This window comes from Magnolia sinica, chromosome 18, assembly GCF_029962835.1.
Source record: "Magnolia sinica isolate HGM2019 chromosome 18, MsV1, whole genome shotgun sequence".
Classification (NCBI taxonomy): domain Eukaryota; kingdom Viridiplantae; phylum Streptophyta; class Magnoliopsida; order Magnoliales; family Magnoliaceae; genus Magnolia; species Magnolia sinica.
Window position 1 is genome coordinate 65832746 of NC_080590.1, and position 17276 is coordinate 65850021.

Sequence of the window (17276 nt, forward strand, 5' to 3'; positions counted from 1 at the left end):
GACTTCGTATCCCTGATAGGCGAGGGAATAGGCGGAGTCGCGACAGCTACTTTTGCTATAAGATCGGCACTGGGGATGGTAAACTTGGCTATAAAATCAGTCACAGCTTAGCCTTTGATTGCAGTCCTCAGACGATATTGAATGTCAAACTCCCCGAGCTTTATCGCCTATTTCGTCAATCGACTTGAGATGTTTGGCTTCCGGAGAACTTGCCTGAGATGAGAGTCATTCAAGATGATGATGGTATGTGCCTGGAAAAACGGACGCAACCTCTATGCTGAGAAGACCAAGTTTAGTGTCAGCTTCTCCATGCTTGGGTATCTGGTTTTGATGGGTACCATTGCTTTGCTTGTGTAGTAGACAGGATGCTGCTTGCCTCCTGCTTCCCTGATGCGTCAGAACTGACAGCCAATGTAGAGATAGCTAGGTATAAGAGTAGGGACTCGCCCTCTTCCGGTTTCAACAGCAAGGGAGGCAAACCCAGGTATTTCTTCAGCTATTAAAACACTTGCTTGCATTCAGAGGTCCACTCGGTTTTCTTGTGACCTTTTAGTTGTTGGAAGAAGGGGAGACATTTGTCTGTTGCTCTAGAGATAAATCGACCGAGCGCTGCTACTCGGCAGTCAGACACTGGATCTCCGAGGCGAGCTCATGTCGAGCAGTGCTTTTATCTTCTCAGGATTTGCCTCAATACCTCTCTAGCTAACTTGAAACCCAAGGAACTTGCCCAAGCTAACTCCTAAGACATACTTGGCCGGGTTTAGCTTTATGCGGTACTCCCAGAGGATTGAAAATGTCACCCCGATGTCTGCGAGGTGGTCGGATGCTCTGATGCTCTTGACAAGCATATCAGCAATGTAAACTTCCATTATTTGATCGATCTGTTTTGAAAACATCTGGTTCATCAATCTCTGGTACGTCGCTCCAGCATTCTTCAAGTCAAAAGGCATGACCCGGTAATAATAGAGCCCTTTGTCGGTGACAAAGGTAGTCTTCTGCATGTTTGGGGGATGCATCAGGATTTGATTGTATCCGGAATAGGCATCTAGGAGGGAGATTCGTTCGTGCCTAGCCATGCTGTCCACCAGCTGATCGATTCGAGGTAAGGGAAAGTTATCCTTAGGATAAGCTTTGTTCAAGTCCAAGTAATCGACACACACTTCTGCTCGATTTCTTTACTAGGACCACGTTGACGATCTGGTTTGGATAATGTATTTCTTTGATGAAGCTAACGCTAAGGAGCTTAGAAACTTCATCGGCTATGGCTGCGTACCTTTCGGCATTGAACGCTCTCCTCTTCTGTTTTACTGGTTTGTGATTCAGATCCATGTTCAGTCTATGGATTATAACATCTGGAGAGATTCCCGGCATATCCTCATGCGACCATGCGAAGACGTCCTTGTGCTGTTATAGAAAAGTCAGTATCTTAGATCTTTGCTCAGAATTCAGTGAAGACCCCAAGTTGAACAGTTTTGCTCGGGTCGGCTTTCTCAATTGGGACAGTCTCTAAGTCCTCGGGGGGTCTCCTGTGGCATCGAGGACGTTGATGGTGAGGGCTTACTTCACTAACCCTTTTCTCTCACAGCTATCACATAACATCTCCAAGCTTCACGTTGGTCCCCTCGGAGGTATCTAACCCCACCTTTGGCGGGGAACTTCATCATCAGATGGTATGTGGACATGACCACCCTCATTACATTAAGTGAAGGCCTACCCAGAATGACGTTGTGCACTGATGGCACGTTGACAACAAGAAAGTCCACTAGAAGTGTGACTTGATGCTGTCCTTCTCTTGCCGTTACAGGGAGGGTGATGACTCTCTCAGAAATCACCCTATCTCTGGCAAAGTCGTGTAGAGGGGTTTTCACATGTCGGAGACATTACCTTTTGATCCCCATCTTCTCGAATGCTTCGGAGTAGATGACATCGTCCGAGCTCCCAATGTCCACCAAAATACAGTAAACCTTGTGGTTGGCTATCGTCATAGCCACCATGATGGCATCGTTGTGTGGGTGCTGGATTTCGTGCGCGTCATCCTCTTTGAAAGTTAGAATGCAGGGGCTAACTCGGAGTTCTTTCTTCAGCCTCTCGGCCAAATGGATGTAGTGCTCAGGGTCTGAACTCTGAGTGTGGGCTTTGCGGGCCCTGTTCGAATCACCTCCATTGAATGAGCCACCATAAATAATAAAGATCTCAGCAGGTTCTTCCACAGCCTTGCTCGGTCGTTCTTCTTTCCGAGCTGACTTCTCTTCCTTGGTGTATCGTCACAGATGACCCCTATAATAAGGGTCTTGATCTCGTCCTTAAGATCCACACAGTCGCTCGTATTGTGACCGTGGTCACGATGAAACCAGCAGTACTTGCGCTCATCTCGGTTCTCTAAGTTGGTCTTCATGTAAACTAGCCAGTTTAGGTGTTTCTGGCCCCTGATGTCCAACAGGATCTGCTTAGGAGATGTATTGAGGGGAGCATAGGAACGGAATTTGCTCTTAGGCTTCCTACTAGGTCAGCGATCATGAGTGGCGCGATCGTCAGGCCACTTGCTGGATGATTGAGGCTCTTCGTTCCTCGGCTTCTTCTCCTTGGACGATTGCTCAGTAGCTTGTATGTTCCTGTGAGAGTTAGAGAATTCCTCGGCATTGGTGTATTTCTGAGCTCTAGTGATGAGCTTAGCCAACGTGGTCGGTGGATTCTTTCCAATCGAGAAGGTGAACTTTCCCTCTTTGAGTCCACTGAACATGGTCGAGAGTGCCATTTTGTCATCATAATCCTCAATTAACAATACCTCCTCGTTGAAGCGGGCAATGTAGTCTTTTAGTGGCTCCTTGTTCCCCTGCTTGAGGGTAAACAAATGGGTAGCTGGCTTTCAACTCTTCTTACCAGAGATGAACTGGGTAAGGAACAATTTGCTGAGCTCTGTGAAGGAACCGACTAATTTTGGTTTAAGTTATAAATACTAGCTCCGAGCAGATCTGGAGAGGGTTATCGAGAAGGCTTGACACATCATGGCATCCGTGGCTGACTGGATCTACATCCACGAATGATATGATTCCACATGTTCAGAGGGGTCTCCGGATCCAAAGAATTGGATGACGGGAGGCATCCTGAACCTTGATGGCATCACCTCGTTCATGCTTTCTGAGGTGAAAGGAGGCTCGGTCTCGTCCATCATCATCTGGATTGTAGTTGGAACGGATGCAGATTGTTGGTTCCTCTAAAATACCTTAAACTGGTCTCGAAGTTCCTTAAACTATACGTCCAAAGGATTCTGATCCTTAGCTACTGTTTCTTGGAAAGCACCTACCACCTCAGATGCTCTGCCCTATCTACTCCTCTCCAGTCGATGGTGGAGGTCGGTGGGGGCCAGAGTCGAAGTGGCAGACACGTAGGATTGTTCGGCATCCTAAGCGGGTGATGGGATTCGGGCGGATCACTCTTGGGGCATGACAATGTGCGCAGGTCAGGAGCTCATGTGGACTGCACTTAGGAGCCTCTGGCCCAGGAACTGACTTGCTGCGGTCGTCCCTCGGGCGCTGGGGTGGCTTCCACCAAGTTCATTGGTGGCTGATGATTCTGTTGCACCTTCATTTGGTTGATTTCGTCCTTCAACATCTGGACTTCATTTTGCAATACCTTCTGTTTCCCTCCTTTGCTCTGAGTCCATTAGGATGGCCCTCTCAGAGCTGACTTGGTGTGTAGCAATGAAGAAGATTGGTGTTACCCACTAGGTTCAGGCTCCACTGTTATCGCCTTTTTCTTTCCTCTTGCCATTTCCGGTGAAACCTTCTAGCTTTTTCATTTGCGTTTCCCATAGACAACACCAAAAAATGTTGAGGTCAAAATCTGGATCACCCTCCACTCAATGCGGTGAACCTTCGATGAGCCCTGGCCTTGCACAAAAGAGTAACCAAAGGAGACCCTAGCTAAGTCGGGGGACCCTCCGATGCCTAAGTCAGGCTAGGGAATCTGGTCTAAGTTGAAGGCAAAGAGAGGGTGTGAGATCTTGCGTACCTGTAGCAATGGGGTCCCCTAGTATTTACCTGTGGGTTAGATGATCCATATCCATTAATCTCCGTATCATTCACTCAATCAACAAGATATTATGATCGTGGATATATTGTCCGTAATCTTTAGATCGTGCGGCGTATCGTGCCTTAATGACGTGTATCCTTGGGCGAGATGATCGGTCACGTCCGCATCTAGGTCGATCTCCAAATTCGGCATACAAAGTACCATCACATGGCTCAGCCTCAACCTTAGCATGCGGCACATCCATGCTTAAACTCAGCCTCGGCCTCGGTGTACAACATATCCATGCCCTGACTCAGCCTTGTCCTCGGCGTACGAAGTATTCATACTCTGACTCGGCCTCAGATCATACAGTCATGAGGCCGAGTACTAGTAGTTGGAGTCGGTCGATAGACGACCGGAGTCGAAGTTCGCTGATTAAATCTGAGAACGAAGATTAGGACTCGGGTCAACCATTCTCCTTCGGACGAGGACGAGGACTCGGGTCGACCAATCAGGATTGTAGTCCCAAGTTGTGACTTAGGAGTTGGCCCCTAACGTTGTATCCTCTTGCCGAGGCCTCGTTATTCGATTCGCGTAGCTCAGGCTAACCCCGATTATCCTTGTACAGATTTCCCCATAACAATTTCTACGCTTCAATTTTTTATGAATTCAGTCAAACATTAAGGTTGAATGTTCCTACTATTCTCATAAGTATTAGTAAATTTTGGCAATAAACTTCCATGTTAACTAGAAACTCTTCGACTTCCACAAGTCGAGAATATCCTCAAGAAATCAAATGCCGCCATGTAGCTTCTATCTTCAACTATATTGCAATAAATGCATTATCACGCCCATTCATTTCTGCAACTATTAATGGTTTCTCGAATATGTTTTCTTCTTCCATACCCACAAATCTTATTGTTTACAAATCCTTGAATGCTCTTCATTATTAATCAATGGCTCTTGATATGTTTAGCTTCGCTAGGGCTTTCTTAATCATTGCCTTCGAGCTTGACCTCCTATCTATGTGCTGATTAGGGAACAGAGAGGGTATTGTGACTCACCTTCTCACACTTCAACCAATGTTGGCCACTGATAATTGAGCTAAAATCTACACAAGCCAATTGCAAAGAATCTGAACCATTCTTGAGGATTTTGAACGACCCTAAACTCTTCACGACCTAGTGACTAAATGGTTCGAAACTCTTTAATCTTTGATAACGAGATTTGAGCAGAAGGAGTTAACATACAATGGCCTTCGAGACTCCCTTGTTAGAGTTTATATGGCATATCGACATGCTCAGTGCCGTGTCAGTAATTTACAATGACTCAGATGAAGGCTAAGGAGGGAAGTTAACCGCATATTCCACTCTGCAGATTTGGAAAACCAACGTTGTGTGGTCCAACATCAACTTTAGATAGCTCAGAGCGGTTTGCGCCTTGCAACTGTAAGATGACTAGGGCCAAAGCTTCACTACAACAACTGGGACTTTTACTGGTGCTCTAAAGCGTCGGTAAAAGCCCCTAAAAGCGCCAGCAATTGTAATAGTGGCGCTAACCAAGCGCCGATAAATCAGTATGTCGGGAAAAGTATTGACAGTGCTAAGTTAGTTTTAGCGACGCTTGTCTGAGCACTGCTAATTGTAATTTTTCCCGACGTGAATAAGCACTGGTAGAAGTGGGTTTTGAACACTTTTTCTCATGAAAAGGCACCGTAAAATTTCTACACGAGCACCGGTAAAAGCTTTTCTATAGATTTGGGAGGCCCCAACATGCCAGTAATTTTTAAATATTTAAAACATAAAAATGATGCCATACAAATAAAACTGAATATTAAACAAATTTATATTACTAGATAATAAAAAAATATAATATTTATTACAATACACATCTTCAATTTGATGAGTTGGCTAAAAAATATCAATGTTAATTGATAACGAATACATCGGATTTCCTTCACTTGAGGGTTATCGGGGGGGGGGGGGAGGGGGGCTTATGCCATACAAATATCCTGCAATTTGAGTCCAAAGATCTGCTATGCAAATAAACTTCTTCAAAATGTTCTTGGCCATGATGTATGTGTAGCCTGTCTCCTGTAATCAGGAATTACTCACGTAAGTTTAGTTTCCAGAACCTTGAAAGTTAAAAAGTGCATACAATGAAAAATAGACATAATTATTTACCTTAATGTCCTCAGTGTTCACATAAATATGATTGACTCTAAGATATAGATTCGTCGCTGAGATTGCTCTCACACGCCAATCAGTTTTAGAACCAAATGCTGCTTGCTTATAGGGGCTTGTTGTGGTGACAATGAGTTCATTGCCGTGCACAATTGTTGTCCTTGTTGTTGACTACTATAAGTTGGCTTGTTCTTTCACCTGCACATGAAGATTTGCTAAAGATTATTAGCCAAGTGAAACCGGCAAAGAAGCTTCTCAGCTTGATAGACTTTTATTAAACGCATCACCTGCTTCTCAATCTCCATAATCTGTTGCCTCTGTTGTGAAGGTGGAGTTATCTCAACCCCCAGTATTATACCATGAATTTTAGACTGTGTCAGTGCCGAGGTGTTTACATTATTCTTCTTGGCATAATCTGAGAGTATAAGATCTCTCAGAGAAACCTCAACCTGCATTGAATGAGATATTAGCAACTCTCATAGCAATGACATGCAATGCCAACCTCACACTGGACATTACAATAAATGCCATAGATAGAACTTTCATGTCATAAGTTGCTTTGAGAAAGTAAGATAGTAGGAAAACTTTTGAATCTTCTCATGATGATAAAATGCTTACCTCCATAGTCCTTGATCTCAGCAAAAATAGGATGCCAAGAAGACCTGTAGAGAGAAGGATAAAATCAGGAAAATATTTTTTTAAGGTACAATTTGCAAAAATATTTACCAGAAAACAATTTCATCATAAATCTAAAACCACTTGATACCATCCTTCTAGCTTATTTGAGGTCTCCTCATCAATCTCACATACAAAACCAAAATATCTATCATAAGAAACATTATAGATCTTCTTCTTTGCTTCTTCCTCACTGATAAATCATACATTACGAAAATAGTAAAACAAAAAGCCCCAATTATAAAAACAATTAAAACAATGCCATTCCAAACAATAGAGGCTGAAACAAACAATATGCAAAGAAGAAGAGATTAGAAAAGAGATGGTGATCGGTCTATCCAATTTTCAAATGTGACCCACCTAATGAGTGAATGGGCCTGATTTGTTGGCCTGGGTATGTCAACAATGCATCCCACTTGTTGAATGACCTGGATCTTGAAGGTGTACCACATTAGCACATTTATGGGTAATGTCCTCTTCTGTCTAATTTTCAAGTCTCTGAATCATATTGATCTCTTACATGAACAAAAGAAACCGCAAGAAACTAAAGAAATCACATTGCCAAGATGGGTGTACACATCAATTCCCAAATAGGAATTAGGAACAGAGCAAAAAGAGGAAATCAAGATCAAAAAACCTGAAGTCTCAAGTGTCCAAGATGTCCAACATTTGAGACTGGAAGTTGAAATTCAGACTCCCTAGCCTTGAGGTGGACTCTGATTCTACAACTGACATCAATAGAAGACAAAAATAAATAAATAAGAGGAAAAGCTTGGATGGGATAAAGGAAGACTGTTAGCAAATATCTGAAAGTATCGTCTCTGGTTGCCCATTAAGGACTGTCTGAAAGAACTTAAGGACTGCATTATAAGAATTCAAGTTGGCATATTCAACCATTACTTGTCCACAAAAAACTTAAGGACATCCCTACTGATACCCTATAGGCACACAAATCTGATTTGACATCAATTGTCCCTTCGATCTGGGAAGCATATACATGAGGGCAAACATTTTTTGACCAGTACTCTTTCAAATGCTCTGTAGCCTCTGTCCAACCATGAACTAGAACCTACAATACTCTAATAGAGGAATATCTTTACTGGGATGAAAAGAGGACATGCTTCTCAATATGTGAAAAAAACCAATCATGGTTTGTTACTGCATGTTACATGTTTCTGAGTAAACAATTAGGAAGAAATTTAAAATTAAAAAAAATTTAAGAAAAAATTGCCTTCCAAAAGCAATTCAAACCTGAAGCCATGGTGATGGGATCCTGTAGTAGGTGTATTCTTGTGGAACATCCTGGTTCCTAGCAAGCCTCTCTAAAATTTTAACACACTTTGGAAAACTACTCCAATATGCTTCATGGTTATTTGAAACTGTGTTAAAACCCCTAGATTACGCTCATCTAGAAGCTGTGTCATGCAATCTGACCTGAAAAGAAATGTAGCTAAAACAGAAAGTCAAGTGAGCATAAATAATCAACAGGGCCCCATTAGAGGTAGAATACAAAATCCCTACTTAACAGCCATCTACATTAACAAAATTAGGATTCTCTTTACTTGCATAAATTGCAGTTTTCTATTTTACTGTTGATTTTTGGATTGAGACTGACTCTTTGCAAGTAAATAACAGTGCTAACCATCAAGCTATATATAATAACGGTGCTAACTATCAAATATGGATGTCTCACACAATGCATGAATGCTACATGTACAGCGGCAAATACAAATAGCAAGCTGTGGGAGACCGAGTGTTTTTCTACATTATGGATCCAACACTCAAACGATTTGCATTTTGATATCCTTCTAAAAACTTAACATATAATTATGTAGATCTCAGCATATTTACTTACACATACTTCATATTTATATGCATTTGAACATATCTAGTTATATCTTCCTATCTTGATTCGCTGTTGCCAAAAGCCTGAGTTTTGCCTTTCCTTCTGCAATTTCTATTCTTGTGAATATTTTAACATAAAAATCTGCATATCTTTATATATTTACTGATGTGTCTCCATATTTACATGTTATTAGTTTGTTGGGCTTGTTTAACACCTTGGGTATGCTTTTGGGATGCAGACACACAAGTTACATTGATTTTTAGTATGTTTGGGGTTTTATTCTGTGATGGCCCTACTTGCAGCCCCTGTTTCTGTATTCTGCTCGCTTTCTAATATTATATTCTGATTATCCATTTTTTTAAAAATTACTTCTTTTAATATGCATAGTTCTTCATATGCATATTCGCACATATACAAATGAATGTATGAGTGCACACAAACATATGGTTCAACACAACATTAGCATCTTAAGTGTCCATATTTAGGATTGTATGTGTTGCTAAGATCCCTTGCCAGGTAAATTTTGTTATCAAGAGACAGAGAACTGAAGAGTAGAAGTTTAAAACCTTATACACATCAATGCACTCTGGTGCATAAAATACTGTTATTTATTTGATTAACAGCCCAGAAGCAGTTTCATTTGACAATAACTCATGTTTCTGTAATCATGGATTTTGAAACTAAAGCTTCACTTGCTCCATACATAAAACTTGTCCCTTGCTCATGAAAAGAAGTTCAAACAGGATTTCCATCCAAGAAAGATTTACAGAACTTGCCTAAGAGTGCCACATAAAACATAAGCCAGCAATGATATAATCAAAACTAGAACTGACTGAAAGCTCCAAACCAATATTTTATATGAGGAATAAGAAAATAAGTGGACGTGATGCAAAATTGGACATTATAGTTCTGTAGAAAGAGTGAAATGATAGAAAAGCAATGTTAATCATTTTCCAATACCTTCACAGGGCCAGCGAAAATAGTTTAATGAAAAGAAAAGGTAGATGAACACCGAATCCATTCTTGAAGTTGAAATTAAATTATCATATGGACGAAAAACCAACAACTACGGATTTCAATAATTTTTTTTTGAAGGATATGGATTTCAATAATGAATATGAAGTTTTAGTGACAACTGATCACCTACAACTTCCTGTACGCTACAACCCATTTATTTATTTATTATTTTTTTTTTTTACTTCAGCTTTTGTTTCCACTTTTGCCCTTGGAAATATCATATATTCTCAAGGTTTTAAAAAAATGCTTGTAAAGGTTTGTAGGTTAACGTTCAGCTGGCTGAGGTAATCAGTGCTTTTTCTAAGTTAGTTTTCAAGCATTTGATATCCACACGTGGGACGCATGTACAATATCCCGACCTTTCGTCAATTGGGCCCAACTTGAGTGATCTGCCTTATTTTTGGCTTCTCATACTAACATGAGCTACAGAAACTGATGAACGGATTGAATTTCACACGGAAATTGCTGTGGGCCTCAGAGAACATTGGATTACAGGAACTCCCTCCAAATGCTCTTACATTGAATGGGCTGGATCTCTGCCACGTGTGCCATCCACAGATCCAACGTGCATTTTCTTGGCAACCAATCTGATCAATATTAAACATTCCATCAATGGTCTTTAATTTGGATGGGCAAGATCATTTCCATAGAAGTACATTAGCTGATCCTGCCACAACCTTAGCTGTAGCAATAAAAGGTTGGCAGGGAAGAAATTTTGAGTTTTCAAATAGGAAAATGGCCATCAAATAATTAGCTATCTGCAGTGAAAAACAAAGATCTTCAAAAGACCACAACAAAAATTCATTCTGTAAGTTCATTTATAACATATATCCAGTATGATAAGATAAACCTATGGAGATCAATAGAAAAATAGTAACATTTGAGGAAACTGGAAAAATAAGAAAACAAAACGCAACAGTATAATTATGCAAATTTCCATGCAAAAAAGAAACTAAGAACATTACAGAATTGCCAACAAGAAACTCTTCATATTTCTTACATTACATATTAAGACTTGTGAAGCTGAATGAACCTTTAAAAAAAAGCTAATCCAAGAAAAACCCAAAAATCTATTTCACAAATACAAAAACCCGATCATTTAAATGGAGATTGAAATCAATACAAGTTCCAAAAACAAAGAACAAGCTTAAAAAAGAAAACATACCCTTTTCAGAAAATAGAAAATCAAGGCCACACATCAAGACCCAATCATGTCGATGTAGATAATTTAGCTCGACGACATCATTGTCAACAATACCTAAGCGGCCTGAGAAGTGAAAATACATAATCAGTCTAAACAAATGCAGCATAAAGCAAAATACTATAGTTACTGAAACAACAATAAAGAGCAAGTACCAAAATACTATAGTTACTGTAAGTGATGAAAGTTAATTCATGGATAAGCAAAAGCATTAATCAATCTAAACAAATGCAGCATAAACCCAAAGATCCTGACATTGAAATCAAGACATGATTATCATGCTATTAAATGTTCAGCAGAAAAAGTTCTTGAATTTACATCAGAAGAATGGTCTAATGCCTTCACCTAAAAATAGCAGAAGTTGACTAAGAAATTGAATGGGCTGTGCAATCGCATTGTTGCAAAGAACAACAAAATTAATCTAGAACTCTTAACAGAAGCTTGGATACTGTATGGATATATCAAATAGCAAGTGAAAACAAATAGGCATTTGCTTCAATATTGATTTGGGGAAGGCAACTAAATGTCAATGTGCACAACAGTAACACTGTCCATGTCTTGATTTTCAGCCCAAATCAAGGGTTGATTTATCCCACTTTGGATTTGGAATGAAATCAAATACCCAAATAAAAAGTCCTAGTTGTGAACTTGTTTCTCCCTTGTGTTATTTGAGAAAGATGCAGACCAAATTGCTCATGCATCAAATCTATTTAGACAGTAACAAACCCCGGCCGCAAGTACCACATTGTATCTACCATGTTCATGAAGCTATCATTCGAAAACCGAATCTCATACTAAAAAAACTAAAGAAACAATCTTCACATTACCATGAGATAAAAGTACAAGAATAAATAGACAAGGAAATTTTCTTATGCAAATACAAATATGGATATGCAAATACTTGTTGTTATGTAGCTATCCAAGTTACCATCTTATAAGTATTCTGACACATAAATGCATGTGCAAACACATAATAGGTGAGGAATATCGCCAAGCTTACTTGATTGCTATAGTCTTGGACTTCAAGGCAATGCTATAAAAACCATGAACTTCCTCTGGAGCTGAAAAGCTTGCCAAGCAAGATTCTAGGGGCACCCGTGGTTGTATGTTTTCATCAGAAGCTCTGCTAGAATTCAAAGGCTCTACTTATCAAGACAGTGCAAACTGAGAATGACAAAAACACAATGTTTAATCAATGCTTCTATTACTTACACTTCCTTTCCCTCTCAAGCCTTTTCTGATTTTAACTTTTGAAAGGCTTCTAGTTGTTCTAAATTCTCAAATTACAAGATTATCAGAAAAAACAATCAAGGTAAATTACCAAAGAAAAAGAAAATTAAAAAGGAAAAAAGAAAAGATGAGAGAAGTTGTACAAACAAATGGAGGTAAACATGGATTCTGTGTTAGAATGAAAAATAGAGAGAAGTTGTACAAATGGAAAGCAACTGATCATGAAACAAAAATAGCCAAAGTGGATCTTATCACTGTCCAATCAAATCCAAAAATGGGAAGAGGTATTGCATAAATAAGATGTTCTTCATGTTCAGTACTTGAAAGGTGTAAATAATTCTGATAATAGAACTCGCAACAAACTATGACAGTCTACCTTCTAATAACTGAGACACCGCATAGCCTTTTACAAAAATCCACCCCAGTATATACTGATCTTGCATTCAATAAGAAAATTAAATAATAAAAATAATGTTACAAAAGCGTTCTCCCTGTAAATCAAATAGTGCACATATCTACTACCGTTTCACTTTCAGTAAGACATACAGGGAGATTTTTTAGGCATGGGGCACTAATAACCAAACCTACTACTTCATTTGTACGAAACAAGTACAGAGCACAGAACATCCATGTTTTCATCACCAAAAGGATTTATAGATTGTGTAAATGTTTGTGAAACAAAACCACCACCAGAATCAAAAAACTTACATCCAGACTTTAAATTAGTAAAGGCATCAGATTCAAAAAGTAGGACCTAGAAACTCTGTTAACAGAAGAAGGATTAGCACAAAAGAGGAAAATGAGGAGCTTTGCTAAATACAATGGCCACATGCACCTGTTACAGGCGGGCATACACATGTGGGATATAGAGTTGTGCTCCACCCAGGTGGGTGATGTGGGTCCCACCACAAAAATCTAACCCACTACATGGAGGGCCTAAATGCAGAAAGCAGACTCTTGAGAAACAAGAATCAGCCAGATTAGAAGATCCTGAACCTCTGACAAATGGCCTTTGAATGGATTGTGAAGTAGAGAGTACAACAACAGTCCACATCCAACAGAAAACATTACAATGGTTAAAAGGTTAGGATCTTCCAATCCAAGAGCTTTCTAGGCATCTCCATCCAAGAGTGGGGCCCATCGGATAAATAGCATGGATCACTGAGCTGGATCCACTACTACCGAAAACCATTCAGTTGCAAATGCAAGTTTATTGAAAAATCAGATCAAGGGAAGAGAATTGCAGGAATCTAGAAAGCAAAACCAAAATCGAAAGTAACATCGTCGAATCTCGTCAGGAAGTCGGGAAATTATAAGAAATTTGGAGAAATAGGAGTAGAAATCTAGGGTTTTGAATTGAGTGAGTGAGTTGGAAAAGGGCAGTACCTTAAATTGGAGATGGAAGAGCGTGGAATGAAATCCGGATTCATCTTTTTACTCTCTCAGCTCACGAGAGGAGAAAGTCATGAAAAATATACAAGAAATCCACATATGAAAAATGGAAAAAGAAAAAGCATCTTCTCACTTGAATTTTTTGAAATCCAAACCCTAGTTCTAGATCTAGTAAATCCCCACCATAACCAATCAACAAACCTTGCAAAGTGCAAAAAATAGATCCAAAACCCTAGGAAACAAGAGAGTAGCAGATCCCAAAGCAGGTTTCTATAGCTGGAGAGATCCCAAAGTAGCCGTGAGAGAGAAAGAGGAGAGACAGAAGGAGAGAGTCATGGAGTTGTAGAGAGAGAGAGAAAGAGAGAGAGAGAGTCAAGTGTAGGAAATAGGAGAGAGTCGCGCTGGAGTCGGTAGGGTTTATACATACATACATACATATATATATATATGGTAAGATATCCGTCGGGTAGGTCTTACATAGCGTCGATGAAAGAGAGGCGCAAATGCCGTTTATACCTGTTTTTGCTGTAGTGCTTCCATCGACCGAGAGGACGAGGGTTTGGTTGAAATGCGAGCTTCTCTCGAGCAAGAAAAAGTTGCACAACCTCAATTGACGCTTCGCTAATCTCAAATGACCCAGTTAATGGCCAACTTCATCTCTTAATGTAAATCTCTTCACTACTGGCAGCACTAGAACTTAACTTTCTTTTTATTTTTTCCCTATTTGTACAAATATGTTTTCTTTCAATAAATAAAACATATATTTTTTTTCCTTTTGCATTTGGGTATCCATTAATTTGTTTTTAAATGAATTCGGCCAATTTGCTTGATCAAATCTGTCCACTATTCTTTTAAAACCTTGATCATTATTGATATTTGGACTTTAAACCAGACTATATAACCTATACGACCATTACTGGTCATTAAACTGTAACCATATCATATTGGTAACATTCGACAATCAACCTATTGCGTTTGTAACATTAATTATGAAACTCTTCAGTTCTTATCCTATTCGTTGGAGGATGAAGAACCCACCATCGGGAAACCAAATGATACCATGTAGTGGTTATTTACAGCCATGATGTAATTAACGCGACAACATATATGACTTATAAATAACTGATTTGACTCTAAGATCCTTCATTCTCCCACATTTTCAAGTTTCAACATATGGTTTTCATCGTAGTTTCCTTCGCTCCACTAGCATGCTCATAGAATTAATGTTTGAACTTGACTTTCCATCCTTATATCTAGAAGATGAAATTGAAGAGAACGTGAACTCATGTCTCCCAAGTAGTCTAGTTATTTGAGTTAATGTTTCATTTCACTTGAGTTTACGCGAATATTCTACACAAGGTGCAAGCCATCCTCTTAAAGTATGGTGAAGCTCGATGAATTCATGATTTGGTGAAAGAGTGGTTTGAACTCCATCGGATCTGAAAAGGCCAAGCTAAACGTCCTTTGGGGGGGGGGGTGAATAGGACGATGCCAAATTAAAAAAATAAATATGAAATTGAAGGAAAGATAGGACAATCAAATAATAAATAAGCACAAGTAAATAGCAACCTCAAATGTACTAGTCTTGAGAGGTTGATACAAACTTAGTTCTAAGGACAACCTAACACCAAAAACCAAAGGATTATGGCAGGACAACCTTACTAGAACGTTCGTAAGTATCGAAAACCCAAACCAATAAAGAGGCAAAGGAAATAGTAAATAAAATAAACTAAGTTATTACAACATTCCCACAAGTACATAAAATAAATTACACCATTCGCCACAAATGCTTAAAATAAATTACAACATTCACACACATAAGCACATTCAATCATCCACCATAACTCTAGGAATTATAGTGGTTTGCTTGTGTGTACACCAACTGTTAGAAAACAGCCACACAACTACTCCACTCCTAATATTCACTCCCTCGGGATATTAGCATTCACTATGAAAAAGGTTTTCTAAGGTTCACCTTAAAACCTTCACAATTGTGTCTTTGTTTGGGCTTACACAATCACAAAAACCCCACACACTAAGATTTTCTGGATCACCTCAGACAAAATCAAAAAGATATTTTTTTGGCATAACCTCAAAAACTAAAAAAAAAAAAAGATATACAAAATATAAATGTACTTATCTGGAATTTTTCCTTTGAAGAAGCCCAGTAGAACCGAACCAATGTAGACGAAGATGTTCAATGTCCAGTCTTACAGATGAAAAGGTTCTAGTTCTAAATGATTTTTAATTAAATCAACCTGGGCTAGCTTGATTTGATTTTGATCTCAAGGAAGGGGAAAATACAAATCCCTTTTTAAAGTAAGATTGGAATAAAGATCTCAAAATCAAATTACAAAAGCTAATTAAAGAGAATATAAAATGAGTACAATATAATTTAATAATATCACAAACTTATCTCTCAGAGTGGTGTCTTGATTTCTCTTTAATGAATAAATAAACTCTGAAAATCGTGCTCTATTTATAGGTGAAAATATTGTTCACTCGACTGGTCTAAGGGTTGATTCGATTGGTCAAAGAACCAACAAAATTTCAAAATTTCTAGCATGATAAGATAAGACTGTTACTCGACTGGTCAAGTGGCCTGCTCGACTGGTCAAGCAATGCACTCGACTAGTCGAGTAGGACCAGAAAAGCTTCCTGGACTTTGAGTTGAGCCTGCACGACCGATCGAGCACTATTCACTCGACTGGTGGAGCAGTATCTAGGATTGATCGAGAGTCCAATATAAAATTCTAAAAATTCACAACAAACCTTGGACTAGTTGAGAAAACTCTTAGACTGGTCAAGCCAGTACTTGGACTAGTCGAATAAGGTCTAAGACTAGTTGAGAAAATGACCTATAAATATACGAAATGGCCCACGTAAAATATGCAATGAATATGACACAACCTAAGGTCAATCTACGGTCATCCAAACCTGTTTGTGAGTAGGAATAAATGAAATACCATTTGCTTCATAATCTTGATATCTTGTGATATTTGAAGCTTGTGTTCGATCTCTTGAACTTGATCTTGAGTTACGCTTGAGTTCTTGAGTCTTTAGCGTATAGTAGTTGAACTTCAAACTTGAACTTGAGTTCTTGAATTTGAGCTTGAAACCATGAACTTCAACACTCTTTACTTCAACTTGAAGATGTAAGCAAGTTCGATGAAGATCCAGAGAACTTTAAAATGTACGAACCTAATTACTTCAACTCAAAACATGATACAAATACTAAATGGTTTGGCATAACAAAATTTGACAACGCTATGAGTGTTAGATTTACACAATAGCATTTACAAGATCAAACGAGAAACACTCGATTAGCAACATGAAGCCTATGACGTCGAATGGGCCACTCTAGAGATTCCTTGCATAGAAGTTTTAGACGCTTAAGCTTTTGCTCGACATCTATCCGACCAACTTCTAAGGCTGCAATAACACATCAAGGATTCTCTTCAAAATTATGTGTAAGGTAATCTCGAAAAAGTCAAAATGGGAAATGATGAACCATGCTCGATTTTTGGAAATGGAGACGTTTAGAAAAACCAATTGAATGAGATAGTGCTGAAATTGAAAGATGCCAACCATGTTCCATATCTAAAAAGGAATTTGAACTCGATTAGCTAGCTTGCAACTTCTAGACACATGATGTATAACGCTCCAAAAATCAGCACCCGAGTACAAAGACCCTGATCCCGAGTTCCCGGGCGTTAACCCA

General features: G+C 39.1%; 2 long non-coding RNA genes across 5 annotated transcripts; both read right to left on the bottom strand.

Annotated features, from left to right (window-relative positions):
- Positions 1–6486: 6486 nt before the first annotated feature.
- Positions 6487–8312, bottom strand: LOC131233299 (uncharacterized). 2 transcript variants are annotated; one of them, XR_009165160.1, is made up of 3 exons: positions 8121–8312; positions 6813–7938; positions 6487–6643 (listed from the first exon to the last, which is right to left on the bottom strand). It is a non-coding gene; the product is annotated as an uncharacterized LOC131233299 (long non-coding RNA). The 2 variants fall into 2 exon arrangements; XR_009165161.1 differs by having other exon boundaries at positions 6813–7948.
- Positions 8313–10787: 2475 nt separating this feature from the next.
- On the bottom strand, positions 10788–12651 carry LOC131233425 (uncharacterized). Of its 3 annotated transcripts, none has more exons than XR_009165240.1 (3): positions 12540–12600; positions 11934–12059; positions 10788–10999 (listed from the first exon to the last, which is right to left on the bottom strand). It is a non-coding gene; the product is annotated as an uncharacterized LOC131233425 (long non-coding RNA). The 3 variants fall into 3 exon arrangements; XR_009165239.1 differs by having other exon boundaries at positions 10790–10999; positions 11934–12056; positions 12540–12651; XR_009165238.1 differs by lacking the exon at positions 12540–12600 and adding an exon at positions 12146–12292 and having other exon boundaries at positions 10791–10999; positions 11934–12056.
- Positions 12652–17276: the final 4625 nt, after the last annotated feature.